Source organism: Molothrus ater, chromosome Z, assembly GCF_012460135.2.
Source record: "Molothrus ater isolate BHLD 08-10-18 breed brown headed cowbird chromosome Z, BPBGC_Mater_1.1, whole genome shotgun sequence".
Lineage (NCBI taxonomy): Eukaryota > Metazoa > Chordata > Aves > Passeriformes > Icteridae > Molothrus > Molothrus ater.
Window position 1 is genome coordinate 26,155,539 of NC_050511.2, and position 13,509 is coordinate 26,169,047.

At 42.9% G+C, this 13,509-nt stretch overlaps 1 protein-coding gene across 5 annotated transcripts in view; it reads left to right on the forward strand.

Moving 5' to 3' along the window:
• Positions 1–13,509, forward strand: part of KANK1 (KN motif and ankyrin repeat domains 1) — a 129,979-nt gene that overhangs the window by 11,876 nt on the left and 104,594 nt on the right. Inside the window, exon 1 of one of the 5 annotated variants that reach the window (XM_054517912.1) lies at positions 1,929–1,977. The exons of the other annotated variants lie outside the window; for them this stretch is intronic. The gene's annotated coding sequence lies outside the window, so the exon portion shown is untranslated. Of the gene's footprint in view, positions 1–1,928; positions 1,978–13,509 lie in introns of those variants that run through there. 5 annotated transcript variants of the gene reach the window in all.

A 13,509-nucleotide genomic window follows, 5' to 3' on the forward strand; every position in this document is an offset into this window, starting at 1 on the left:
TGCCCAGACATGTCTGTGAAGCATCTTGGCTGTTCTCATGCTTTTGCTATTCCTCTGTCTCAGCTCTCCGGACTCCTTTTATTTCCTGTAGCTTTTCTATCTAGTGCGCACTTTGTTCAGTGCCCATCAAGTCATGCCTGTTCCTCCTCTTTCACCCTGCCCCTGAATGCTTGCTCTGTTCAAAGTCTCTAAGACAATACAGAAAGTGGGGGGGGGGGGGGGGGGGGGGTCACCATGAAGATAATGTAAGAAATAAAAAGGAGAAGTGAAAGAGCTGTCTCTGACAGAATTCAGGCTCTGCTGTCTAATCTGACAAGTATAACTTTTTCTTGAGAAACTGTCCTTTGCTTCACATTTTCAGCCTGTCACCAAATTTCTGCTAGTTTTGAACTTTGTCTCGTGAGGCTGTTGCAGAAGCAGGAGTAATGAGCCAGCAGTGCAATTCCTTTTCTTGTCCTTAGAAGTGGAGGGGGAAAAAAAAAGATTCAGTTGCCTCTCACTGTAGCAGTGGGTGACTGCATGACTTTTTAGGCTGTTGCAGTCTTACAAAATGTTCTACTTTGGAAATGAAAAAAAGAAGATATACTGGACTATTCTTAGTACCAAGTTCAAGGCTCAGCATTGCAAAGAAAGTTTGTGTAGCTAATTAAAGGTATACATACTTCTTCTTGGCAGTGTGCAGAGAGAACTTTTTCTGGTAAGGAATGTTGGCATGGCCTTGCCTTGTCCCCGAGTGTCTGAGAACTTGCATTTTTGTCATCTTCTCAGCAGAACACAACCTGGGATAAACCTGGGATAGTGGCTAGGGGTCACAGCACAAATGTGCCATGCTCGCTGTAGTGAGCTCTCCTGTTTGCAGCTGGGTAGTGGGGGCTGTGGATTAGCCACCTCACTGCCTTCTCCTCTGGCCATGGGCTGTGACCCATGCTCTTTTAAGCTCTTCCTGCTTGCTGCAGGAATCTGGTGTTTTCTTAGCTGTGAACACTCTTCTAGGCTGATTTATGTATGATTTTTTTAAACAGATCTCTTGATTTCCTTTCACTGTTAATATGCTAATTCACAGCTGGTTGTAAGAGGACTGAATACGTTCTGGGTCAAGAATAGCCTCAGTCCGTGTTGGCAATATTCCTATGTATGAATTACGTTTTGCTGCTGTGAAAAGAAGGCTGTTGTGCTGTATGATTGATTTGCAATTCATCTTGCATGGCCCACTCGGGACTCAAGTTGGATGGTGCTGATGGATGAGGTGATTAGTGCTGATGTTGAAGATGGAGTTACAGGCAAAGAGGTTCCTGGCTTCATGGCTTCTTACCACGAAAAAAGGGGCAGTATTTGTCTTGCTATACTGATATGCTGAGCTTCTCTCTGATGTCTAGGAAGGATCCATTAGATCCATCCATTTCCTTGATCCCTTCTTGAAAACTTCATTTTACATCATGACTTCTAATTTTTTTTTTTCTTCAGAACGAAGGAAGACCCTCCTTACTTTTGTCTTGCTGTCTATTCAAATGACAGAAATTGCATCAAAGCCTGGATGGGTTTTTTGTAGATGAGTTTGTATTCCCTAAGGCTCTGGCTTTTATCAGCCTTTGTTCATGATGGAAGTTGCAGGTCATTGAGATATTTTAACTCCTGACCTAATAGCATGTGAGTGTTTGCTGTTGCCCAGTTTGCTCAATTCCCTGTTTGGTCAGCAGCTGGGGAGCTGCTGGGAGCCTGGCTGGCCTTGGCTCCAGGTCACTCACAGAGCTGGCGTCTGCCGGCGAGCTGAGCCGGAGCTGCTCAGTTAAAATGCTGTCAGTGCGCTCAGCCCACTGAGCAGGCAGGGCTGGAGGGCACACTCTGTCCCCTTTGGGGGAGAAGGGTGATGTGAGTGCCCAGCTCACGCTGTGGAAGCCGAGCCGGCTGAGCCTGCCGTGGAAGCTGCTGCTGCAGAGCACTGCGGTCCCCTACCTGTTTCCTTGTGTTTGCTGAAGGGTAATTGTCAACAGCCGTTTCCCACTTTCTTTGTAGATCTTTCTTTGGTGTTTCTCTTAACCCAGATTTTTCGTTCAGCTTGCCAGTTACTTATAACTCCTAATTCCGGTTTAATGACTTTTTTGTGTCTGGGGATTGTACTTTATTTGCATCACAACAGAGCCCTATGAAAGGCTTGCAGTAATGTCAGCTCTGGATCTGGTGTTAGGCAGTTCAAAGTGCAAGGCATGAGTTTTATCAAGTTGGTCCCTTTGTGCTTCGAAATTTGAAGATACTGATCTTGTTGGAAGTAGACAGGTGGCAGGTCGAGCAGCACATCTGAGAGTTGACTGCCGAGAAAACTTGTTTAAATGAGAGAATAGAAAAGTAACCAGCCTGTCACAAGGAGAGATTTCAGGAGTTCAGTTGTATGACATCACCAGTAAAACTAAGTTAATAAACACCAACATACTAAGAGCATCTAAAGAGTTAATCAGTCTCTTATTTTGTGTATTATGGCCTATTGATTTAATGAGACCGTAGACTCAATTTCTCAAAGCCTGGTAACAAAATACATCAGTTAAAATGAGGCTGAAGTTTGGATGAAATTATTTAGTTTTGTGGACTGTTTCTTTCAACACCTTGGATTAATAATGTTTGGGTTTTGTTTGGTTTTTTTTTTTTTTAATTAAGAGTTCATCATACCAGAACTATGTAGCAAAATATGCTTCTAATCTGCAACCCCCCAAGCTGCGTTTCTGTTTAATTGTCAAATGTTCTATTTGCCAGTAGAAGCATGGGAAAATATTAATAACTGAGAGACTATCTGATGAACAATGTTGAAAGAAGTCTGCGAGCATCAGGACTCTTTTTATGGTTAGGAGTACAACAGTCCAGCTTCATTTTAGTAGGAAAAAAGGAGATACTACTAAACCTCAGCTCTGCCCTCACTTTTCCCAGCTGCAGCTCAGATCTTTGTTAAGCTCATTTTTTGTTTTTGTCTCATTCAGCTCAGTCGAATGGGTCATTGCATTTGGAAATTTTTCCATTTCTAAACATCCTCTGGAGAGCAAAGCAAAAAAAGCCAAAACAGAAAACTCCTCTAACACACAACACCCCCAGCTGTAGTACATCCAACAAGTTTTGCAATACTTCAGTACTGCCAGAGTGTCCTGCAGTTGCTTGCTTTCCTTTTGATGAGTTTTAATGGATCCCTGTTCTGTTAGCTTGCTTCAGAAAGGCAGCAAGAAAAGGAATTGCCTTTCCAGAAGGAACTTCTCGCATGCTGTGAATGCAAATAGACCGTTTGTTCCCCTCCCACCACCTAAATCTTTCCTCCCAGGCTTTGTGGGATTTAGTGCCAGCTCACAACACAAGTGTGACAGCTGGTTAGTGTCCAAAGTCCTTTTTGTTGTTTCAGCTTTAATCAGGAAATGATTTGTCAGAGGATCAAAGCACTCTTGGGTGAATTAACTTTTTTTTGCCAAACTGTAGCTTTGATGCATATGTAAATATTGTCTGATAATTATTGGGACAGAGTGATCTTTGCACAGGAGTGATTTTTGGCTCTAACCCGAATAAAACTGGGGTTGACACTGCTAATTTTACAGAGCAGCCTGCATGGACTGTTAGAGATCACATTTGGAAATAGATCAGATGTGCCAGTAAGTTGCATGCAGGTGGCAGAAGGTCTCTTAGCTCATCTCCTGATACAATTCTGAAAGCAGCGAACAAACTTCCAGTGTTGACAGTGAACTCCTCCCTTTGCCTCCTCTTCTGCCTTTGTTTCTGAAAGCCAGTTGCATGTCACTTGGCACTATGTTGGCCTTTGGAGGCTTTGTGACACTATGGACATATGACTTCTCCTGTGCACTGCTCTAAGGGCTTCTGGGAATTGCAGGGTTTACAGGTGCTCATTGTGCCACGCAAAAATGCAGTGAAGTAAGAACCGCTGGGAGGGCTTGACAGTGTTCTCAGCTTGTGTGTCTGTGTTTGCAAATATTTTATTGGCAATGCCATGCTGTGAGAGTAGAGTGAGAGAAGGGGTGAGATCCTGTGCCTGGGATTCCTTTGTTCCCTAGAACACAGGTAGGGTGCTGTTGTTGGGACAGGTGTGTGTACGTGTCTGTGCAGGTGCCAGTGCTGGTGGGAGAAGGATGAGCTGCAGGCACAGATGGAGGTGGTCTTCAGCTAGGGAATGTGTTCTGTAAGGAAATAAAGCTGAGTAAAGTTGTGTTGATGCCTGAGGAGAAGGTGGGAGGGGGGAGGTCAGGGTGCAAGGCAGTGAGGTAGTGGCTGGGTAACATCACTCTTCAGAAGCTTTTACAAGAAAGTTTCTTGAGGGTGAGGGGTGGTGATTCCTTTTGTCCATGAGAGCACACAGCTCTAGATGACTATTCAAGATAACAGTCCCATTATAAAGGATGGACGCACTCTCTTCAATATTTGGGAACCAATTGGTTTTTTTTCCTATAAAAATTGTATTTGGGTGAAACATACCCAAAAAGCAAGTTACACATTCTTTTCCTGCTCTCTGATTTGAAGTACCACATTTCTCAGTCACCCCAAAGTAATTTCCCACCCCGAATGTGGGGAACACATACCCTTTCTGGGCAGGAAGGCCAGGCCCTGCTCTCCAGAAACAAATGGATGATGCATTGCATGGTGTCTGAGCTGCCAGTATCTCTCAGGCACCTGACACCTCTCCTTGATTCCATATGGAAGGAAAGGAAGGCACAGAAATCTGGTGTGGCAAACCCTGTTCTGCTGCCTGCAGTGCCTTTGGGGATGTGAATGGCTTGTGCTGCAGCACTGTGTAGCATGAAGAAGGGGGGTTTGTGCTCTGGAGAAGGGAGAAGAAAATTGGTGGTACGTGGTGACTCTGGGCTATTGAGTTCGTGTCTGTCTGGTACACCTGAGGGCGAAATGGAAAGAAATGCATGGTGTCAGGATGCCTGATGGATGTGAGAAGTGCTGGATCGAAGCACACAGAAAAGACATAAGGTGAGATGTTAATCAGTAACAAGCTGAGTCATCTTGCAACAGCTTGCAATGCCAAGTAGAGATGTACACAGCATGAAAGGAAGGAATGTGCACAAGTGTGTTTATTCCAAGTACAGAAGGACTCGCCCTCATTCTTACACTCAAAGCCGGGGCATTTTATTGCTTTTGAGAAGAAGTAACAGTATGTAATAGGAAATGTGTCCCTATGCCTTTTGTTCTCTGTAATGTTCTTCAGATGGAATAGCCTTGGTGTGAAATTGCCTGGTAATCAACCAGAGGGCAGCTGCTCATCCAGCCTATGTTCTGGACATCAGTGTTCTTGATCCAGCCTGCTGCATCTTCAGGGTCTTTTAAATGACCTCTTCCTGATTTCTTGTCCAAAGAAGGGCTTCAAGCCAGTCAGTTTGTCAGAAAAGAGTTTGAAGAGAGGGACTCATTTACCTAGAGTGATGTATCTTCTGGAGAAGGTCTCTCCCTTAAAAGGAAAGAACAAATAGTATTCCTGTTGTTTGCCCAGAACAAAGTCTGTTTTGTTTCAAGGAAGTACCTGGTCCTTGACATTTTCATATTCTTATTGTTGGCTCTGAATTGCTCACCTGAGACTGAGCTGCAGGTGTCTTCAGGCTCAAATGAAGTAGAGCATTCTTGCTTCTCAAATTTCAATGAAATTTGTGTGCTGTAAGACCAGAAACTGTAATCTTTTTTTTTTTTTCCAAGGAAAAATAGGTGGCTGAAATTGCTGTGTGGGTGGGTATAAAGCAAAGGGTGAGGACAAAGGGATAAAAAATTTGTGTGAGAAAGCACAGCTGGCTAGGCTGCACATCTCCAGTGCATTGAGCTCTGTGTATCTAGAGGGTGATAACACAAAATAAAAAGATTGTTTCCATTGCCTATGTTTGTCCAATTGGCCTGTTGCCCAGTTGTACTCATGCAGTTGTGAAGACGTGGTCTGGGTGCTCCTGCTTCACTCTGGGTAAAGCAAAGATGAAGAGAAGTAGTGCTGGGAGCTACTGATGTGACTGGAAAAGGGCAATGAGATTAGAGGTGCTTTGGGTGTGGCACAAATTTATAGCTTGTCCTTCCTCATTAAAAAAATAAACCAAAAATAATAATTTAAGAAACTCCATGATTTTTGTCCTAGCTAAAATCAGGGACATCTCAGTCATAAACAGAATGAAGAGGAGAAACATACGGTGGATGAATGAAACATATGTTCAGGCAGGTGGATGTTTTACTTACATTTTTAATGGTTGTGGTGTCCCTTTGCTACTCTAAAATGCTGCAGCTGAGTGCAGATGTTTTAGAGAATACTTGACTTCTGGATGTATCTGCCTAATCACAGCCCAGAGTTTTGACTTTTGCTATTGGTACTTTTGTTATTTGTGTTGTGCTGGTACTAACAGAGCAGTCTTTGCAGAATGCTTGTGATCCATAGTGTGAAAAGTGTGCTTAACTCTTTTTGTGGAATGTTTTTCCATTGTTTCTTCTGTGTGGCTCATGTCTTGTTTTAGTGCTATATCCAAGCAGCATTTTTTTTAACCTTTGATCCAAGATAACTGACACTTAACAGAGTCTGGCTTCCTTGGTTTAAAAGTATGTTAGCTACCCATGTCTTAAACTGGCATGTCACTTGCAACTGCATTCTGGTCCTGCCCTTACAGCAAGGCATCTCTACCCTGTTACAACTTGTTCAGAAATAGTTTATTTCAGGGAAACTTGTTCAGCTAAGAGATATGAGATCTCCTCTCATTATATGTTTGAAAGCATCTATGCCTTTGGCATGCTGACCTCCCACCAAACTCGCTGTGCACGGTAAGTTGGTGCCCTGAAAATTAGTCAGGCAACAGCAATGGTGCTTTACTTTCACTCTTTCTCACTGCTGATAGAGAAAAATCTAGAGATGACTGTGTCTTTTTAATGTCATTTTTCAAAACAAATGAAGCCAGTTCTTAAAATGCTATCAAGTGCTCATTCGTAGGTAAGCACGCACTCTGCAGCTAGAAGCTTTGCAATGCCTGGGTGAGGAGGAATTAATTAGCAACCTTCTTGCTAGGTGGTGTCCTCTTTCACTGTTCTCAGATTGCAGAGGGTAAGAATGAGAAAAAAGCCTACCTGATTATCTCTTTTCTTCATTTCATGTTGGCCCACCCCAGACAGTTTATGCCAAGCATTCTGGGTAGAGTTCAGTTAAAGTTTCCACCAGACAGGGCCTTTGCAGAGCTGAGTGTTGCCATTCCCACCGTACACACTCTGCCTGTCCGTGCTGTCCTTTGACTGCTGCAGTCCTTGTCAGTCACTGCTGGGAGGTGTTGGGGACAAAGGGCATGACTGCTGCAGTATGAAGGGTGAGAATCAGCATTGTCACTGCAGGCTGCAGCTTTGCCTGTACCCATGAGGTTTCACCAGGGCTAAAAAACCCAACACTTTCTCCAAACCCTCGCTCTCTGTGTAGAACTTCACTGTTACAGCCAGAAGTCGCCTTTCCCTTGGCTTCGTTTTGTTCACTAAACATTGCTCTAAGAAAGCAAGTCTTTAATTACTGTTTTGATAAGCATGGATATTTGTTGAGAATAAAACATGAAAGTAAATATGTCAGGCTTTTTGCACCTACACAGTAAAAGTGAAATTCCTGCAACTACCTTTAGAAAAACAACTTCTCCCTTACACTTGTGGTAGAAGCTGTTTTGTGGCAGTGTGTCTTTGAGTGTATCTACATGTCCCCCCTTTACCTCCCTGAAACTTGTTGGTACTATCGTTGCAAGAGGTTGTTTATAGTATGGCTGTATTGGCACTGTAGCCGGGTACAGGCTGCTACTCTTGACCCCTGGTGTTTCTGTGAAGGTCACAATGGAGGAGCTGGAATTCCTGCCTTAATTACATTGCAGCAGAATATCCATGCTGGTTTTCCCAAAAGATTAACAGAATGATGCTGCACTGCTTTGAAATGTGATCTCAGAGCATCTAGCTCTCAGGACAGCTTCTTTCATGTTTAACACATGCATGGATTTTGTGTATTTTTAAATGACTAATTACTACTCCGTGGAGTAAAATGTGAATGGTAGTTGATCACACTGGTTGTTTGCTATTGCTTTTGTCTGTCTCACCAGAAGCGTTCAGTGCTCTCCTGTGAAGTAGCAGGGAAGAGTGAGACTTTGTTTCCCTGCTAATATTTTGAGGTAGCTAAACTGCAGCTATTATGCAGATGCTGTAATGTACGGTAAAGTACAGCTCTACAAATTTTAAGAATAAATACACAAAAAATACACAAACAATTGTCCAATGGTTAGGCTTGATAGGCTGCAGAGATGCCTGCAGAACTGCAGCAAAACTGAAGGCACAGGTGTTGCTGTTCTAGGAAAGCTTGCTAGAGAGAACTCTGTGCCTTTCCCTCCTTATATATAGCTTGGCTCCCAGAGCACGTAGATTCTTTGCTTCAATCCAGCTATGCTGTGAAATGTGGTATCAAAGTATCTGCTCTATTGTGAGCAATTGGTTTATTGATCATTGGCCCTGGCATGGTCAACAAAGCAGGGACATTTTGTAGGTGCCCCTGCTTCATGCAGTGTCTGTGGTTTTCTCTGTGCTTGTGGTCTGGGATCGTGCCAGAGTACCTCAGGATGATTTGTATTTGTCTTAACTTCTGTATGCTGAGAGCACTTCCAAACTGGACTGCGCCTCCAGGGAAAATACGAGCCTATCTGTTTTCACTGATGTTTCCCCTCAAAGCAGCTTAGTCTTCAATCATTCTGGAAATAGTCTCTCTTTTAATAATGAGAAAAGGCTCTTTCCCTCTTTCTCTCAGAACTTAGGTATTGAGAAGGAAGACTGGAACACTTGTTTATGCGCCTGAATTACCCCTCCTTCCTTTTACCCCAAATCCTCATGTGCCTACAGACAGACTATACATGGCAACATTTTTTTGGATGGAAGCCCACAATAATACTGGGGTTTTTTTCTGTCACTGCTGATGAAAGTGTCACTGCTGATGAAGGCACTTGCTGCAGGGCAGAGCAGGGAGATGTTAATGTTTCTAGTGCGTACTCCAGATGTTTGTGCAATGTGCCTAAGCTTGCTGTGGAATACAAAATATTTGTGAAAGGCCCCCAGGTCTATCCATGGATAAGCTATTGGTCCAGGTTTTCTGAACAAAGCAGGAGAGAGAGCTTAACTGACAAGCTCTAATTAGCTCTGTTCTCTAGCAGCTCTTTCCCAGGAGAATGACTTAGGGAAGGTTATCAAATGACTTTGAAACTGGAAAACTGTAATGTTGACTTTTCCCTTTATTTGTGTTTACTGGAATAGCAAATACTGAAACAGACTGGAGAAATTCCTTCTCTTAAACAGTGGCAATTAAATGATTGCAACCAACATTTGATGCAAACTCAGATCTTTGTTCTGTTTCCTCTCTTTACCACAAGCCACTTTTGTTTGATTCAAAGCATTTTTATTGCATACCTCAGACCTTTTGAATAGATATTTTAGGTAATGCTTAAGATGGTCACTTTGTCATCTTTTAATTATTTTGTAGTTTATGTGGAGGCGGGAGAGAATCTTCAAAATAAATCTGTCCACATTTTTCATTGGTGTGTAAGAAAGTACACAGGTGTTACACTTTACATAAACCATTGTTTACAAAAGCATATTTAAAACTTACCCAAAAAATCTCCAGCACGTTCTGGTTATATGGTCAAAACAACTTAACACTGACCAGTTTTCATTATCTTGAGATTTCAAATACATGTGGAAAATACTGTCCTGAAATTTTACTTTCTATTGCTGTGGTTGCTGTGGCAGCTTGTATTCCCTGATATGCATGGTTATTTTGCATAAAGGGAAAACACATTGTTGATAGTACAAAATCTGACTTAAAATATCTAGAGGTGCTTCACTGTGTGCATTGCTATGATTTCCAGTGTTTTGGAAGTATAAAATGATGAACAAGAGCGGGATGATGAACAAGATGCAGGGAGCTGGACTGCTTGAAAGACAAAACAGAAGAATGCTTCCAGAATTATTCATGTATAATTGCTGGAACAGTGTTCCAGATGCATGCATTGTCCCTAATGCCTGGGGAATTAGCTGAAATGAACACCTTGTATTCCACGTGTATTTGTGCTAAGTGCCAGGAGTTAAATGGGCTGAATCAAGAACACTGGAAGTTCCATTGTAGGCAAGGAGTTAGTCAGGTCAGTTGCCCAGAGCAGCGACATGTAGATGTTGGTATCAAAATAAGTTCTGGGGCAATTGGGTTCAGAATAGTTATAGGTATTGCTGCATCTCACTTGGTCAGAAGTGCAGCTAGATCTTGATTTTGAGGAGTATGAGAACTTAGCTAGAGAAGACTGCTATTTGACATGTGTGTGCAGTTCTTCTGTCTTGTGAACAGTATTTTCTCCCTCTTCAAAAAAATTGCATTTTGTGTTGCTAGCCTTAAAAAGTACTGAAAACCCTTAAAGTACTGAAAATGTTGTACATTTCACAGCTCCAGCTGTGACCATTAGTTTGTAGTATTTAATTTTTCTTGGCGGTGGCTCTGCCACCCAAAACTTGAAAGGTTTATCCTTGAAGGGAAGACAAGACTATATAGAGGGGACACTCTGTATGCTTGGTGTGAAGGGGGAACTGCCATCAGCATAGGCAGCCATGATGCAAGAAGTGGATGCCTCTGGAGTCAGGAACAAGCATGGTCTCTTTTCTTCATGCTCCATCTGCCTGTTTACCTTCCAGTGGGTTTTTATCCCACCCAGCCCTATGGATTGGTTCTGCCAAAGGTCCTTGGGTTTGCTGAGGAGCAGGCAGGCAATACACAGGTGTGTGAAGCATCACCCTGCAGTGACGGATGGACGATGAATGATGGGATGTGGTTGGTGCTACAGCAGGCATCCTTAGAAGTGCCACATGAATGGATGCAATGAGTTTGTGGGGTTGAAGGAAAACAAAATTACAGTATTATCAGTGGTGGGGTAGAAAGCTCAAAATTCATGGTTTAGCCTGCTGAAGTCTTGGTTTGGATTTGGCAGCACTGACGTTTTATCTTGGTAACATAAGCACAGTTAAGTCCAGAGAAAATTTTTCTGGCCCTAAGAAATTTTGTTCTCCTGAGACCTCATGAAAAATGTTTATAATTGATGGTTGGGATATGATCTAAACCCAGAGTGTCAGTGTGACTTTTCCATTCATATTGGTTTACGGATGAAAGAATGTGTGGCGAATACCCAGAGTAATTATGCATGTTTCTAATGTTTCAGCTTGAATAATACCGCCCACCTTCCCAGAGAGGTCAAGTTACTGTTTCAGGCATTGCAGTTAAATAATGTACCGTGTGCCAGAGAGAAACGGTGGACTAACAGCTCTGTAAGTTTTAATACAGTTTTTTTTTTTTTGCTCTTTCAGGAAATAGTGAAATCAGATCAGGTTTGTGTCACTGGGTAGGTTTTGGATTTACAATCTAATGGACTATTTAAAATATTTCTAAATGGGAGAGTACTTGTGGCTTGAAGTGGTGATTTGTTTTTGAACAGCAGTACTTAATGTCGAAGGAGTATTAAAGTGTGTGTGTGCACATGTGTGTGCCTGGTCGGTGTCTCTCTATGGTGCACTAATTGTTTGCAAACTGCTGCAGCAACACAGACAGTCCCACACAAGTCAAATTCTGCCCAGCAGAAACGGTGGTGGGATGACAATTAAATTGCTGGTGATTTTTCATCTGGGGTGACCCAGAATACCTGCAAGTACACCGAGATGTTAAAATAGCATTGCAAAGCTTGTGCTGACTTTTTCATCTGCATTTCCATTCTGTGCTCTGCCTCCCCTGCCTTTTGCTGGCTGCCCTTGCAAATGGGAGCATACAACTTTTCAGACAGAATTGGTTGAGGTTCACATTGCTTAGTGACCTTCATGTTTCATGCACTGTGTGGGTAGATGGAACTTTTGCATGTAGTGACATTTTTAGTAGTTTGAGAAACATACAGTGACAATCACACTGTGCATACACATGTTTTCCACAATCTACTTTGAAAGATTGTTGTTAGACTACAACCTTAATGTCTGTGAGCTGGAGAATGAAAATCTAGCATTTAAGGTTTTGGAGAGGGGCAGTGGTGTTCTGTATGTGGAGAGAGAGAGTGTATTAATATTATAAGGAGAGACTCACTGCTTATTTTTTGGCGGAAGGGACAGGAATATTAGTGGATAAGAGGCTGGACATGACCCAGCCATGGGCACTCCCAGCCCAGAGAGCCACACGTGTCCTGGGCTGCATCCAGAGCAGGGTGGGCAGCAGGGCCAGGGAGGGGATTCTGCCCCTCTGCCCTGCCCTGCTGAGACCCCACCTGCAGGGCTGCATCAGCTCTGGGCTCCCAGCACAGGAAGGACATGGAATTGTTGGAGTGAGTCCAGAGGAGGGACACTAAGGTGCTTAGAGGGATGGAGCACCTGTCCTATGAGGAAAAGCTGAAAGAATTGGGATTGTTCAGCCTGGAAAAGAGAAGGCTTTGGGGTGATGTAATTGCTGCCTTTCAGTATCTGAAGGGAGCCTGCAAGAAAGATGGAGGGTGTTTTTTTTTTACAAAAGCATGTAGCAACAGGATGGGGCTAATGGATTAAAACTGAAAGAAGGTAGGTTTGCATTAGATATTAGGAAAAAATTCTTTATTGTGGGATGGGGTAAGACACGGGAACAGATTGCCCAGAAAAGTTGTGGATGTCCCATCCCTGGAAATGTTCAAGGCCAGGCTGATTAGAGCTTGGAGCAAGCTGGTCTAGTGAAAGGTGTCCCTGTCCATGACAGGGGGATTGGAACTAGATATCTTTAATGTCCCTTCCAAGCCAAACCATTTTATAATTCCAAAAATACTGCCATTTGTGTATGCTGCCTTTAGTAGAGTTCCTGATCAATGCCATTGCTGAATATGCAAGCCATGGTAAGTTTCAGAAAAGAAGAACATCCTGACCACCGCTACCTGTGTCCTACTTCTCCTCCCCTTGTCTTCCTTATGTTAGGACAAGCTGCTTTGTTTCCTAGGGACACTGACAAATGTCTTACCTTGACTGGGTTTGAAGTATAATTGGGGAAAGCTGTTCTGTTGAGAGCTGGTGGTAGAACTCTGGGGAATAATCTGTCCTTTTCCTTGGAGGCCATATACTTGGTTATTTAATTTTCCTGGTTATTGAATACTTGGAAGTGCTTTTTTTGTCTGCCATCTCTCATGTAAAATGTCTGGTTTACTCTTTTGTCTGGAACACAGTGCTCTTGAAGGCATAGGAACATACAATAGTTATTCTGGATTAGTTTGCTTCACAGGAGGTAAATTCAGAATGATCTTAGTTTTAGCTGTTCTTCAAGCAATTGATTCAGAACATCTGATGAGACAGCTGTCATATCTGCTTTTTTTTCTTTTCTGTACAAGGGAAGCAGTATTGCCATGACAATGGCCCTGAGTGATACGTGACTTCTGAGGACCCTTTTTGTTGAAGTCTGCTGCAGTGAGGAGTGTGCCACCCAATAGCACTGTGCAGCCTGGGATTCATAAATTCATTGTGTTTTCCGAG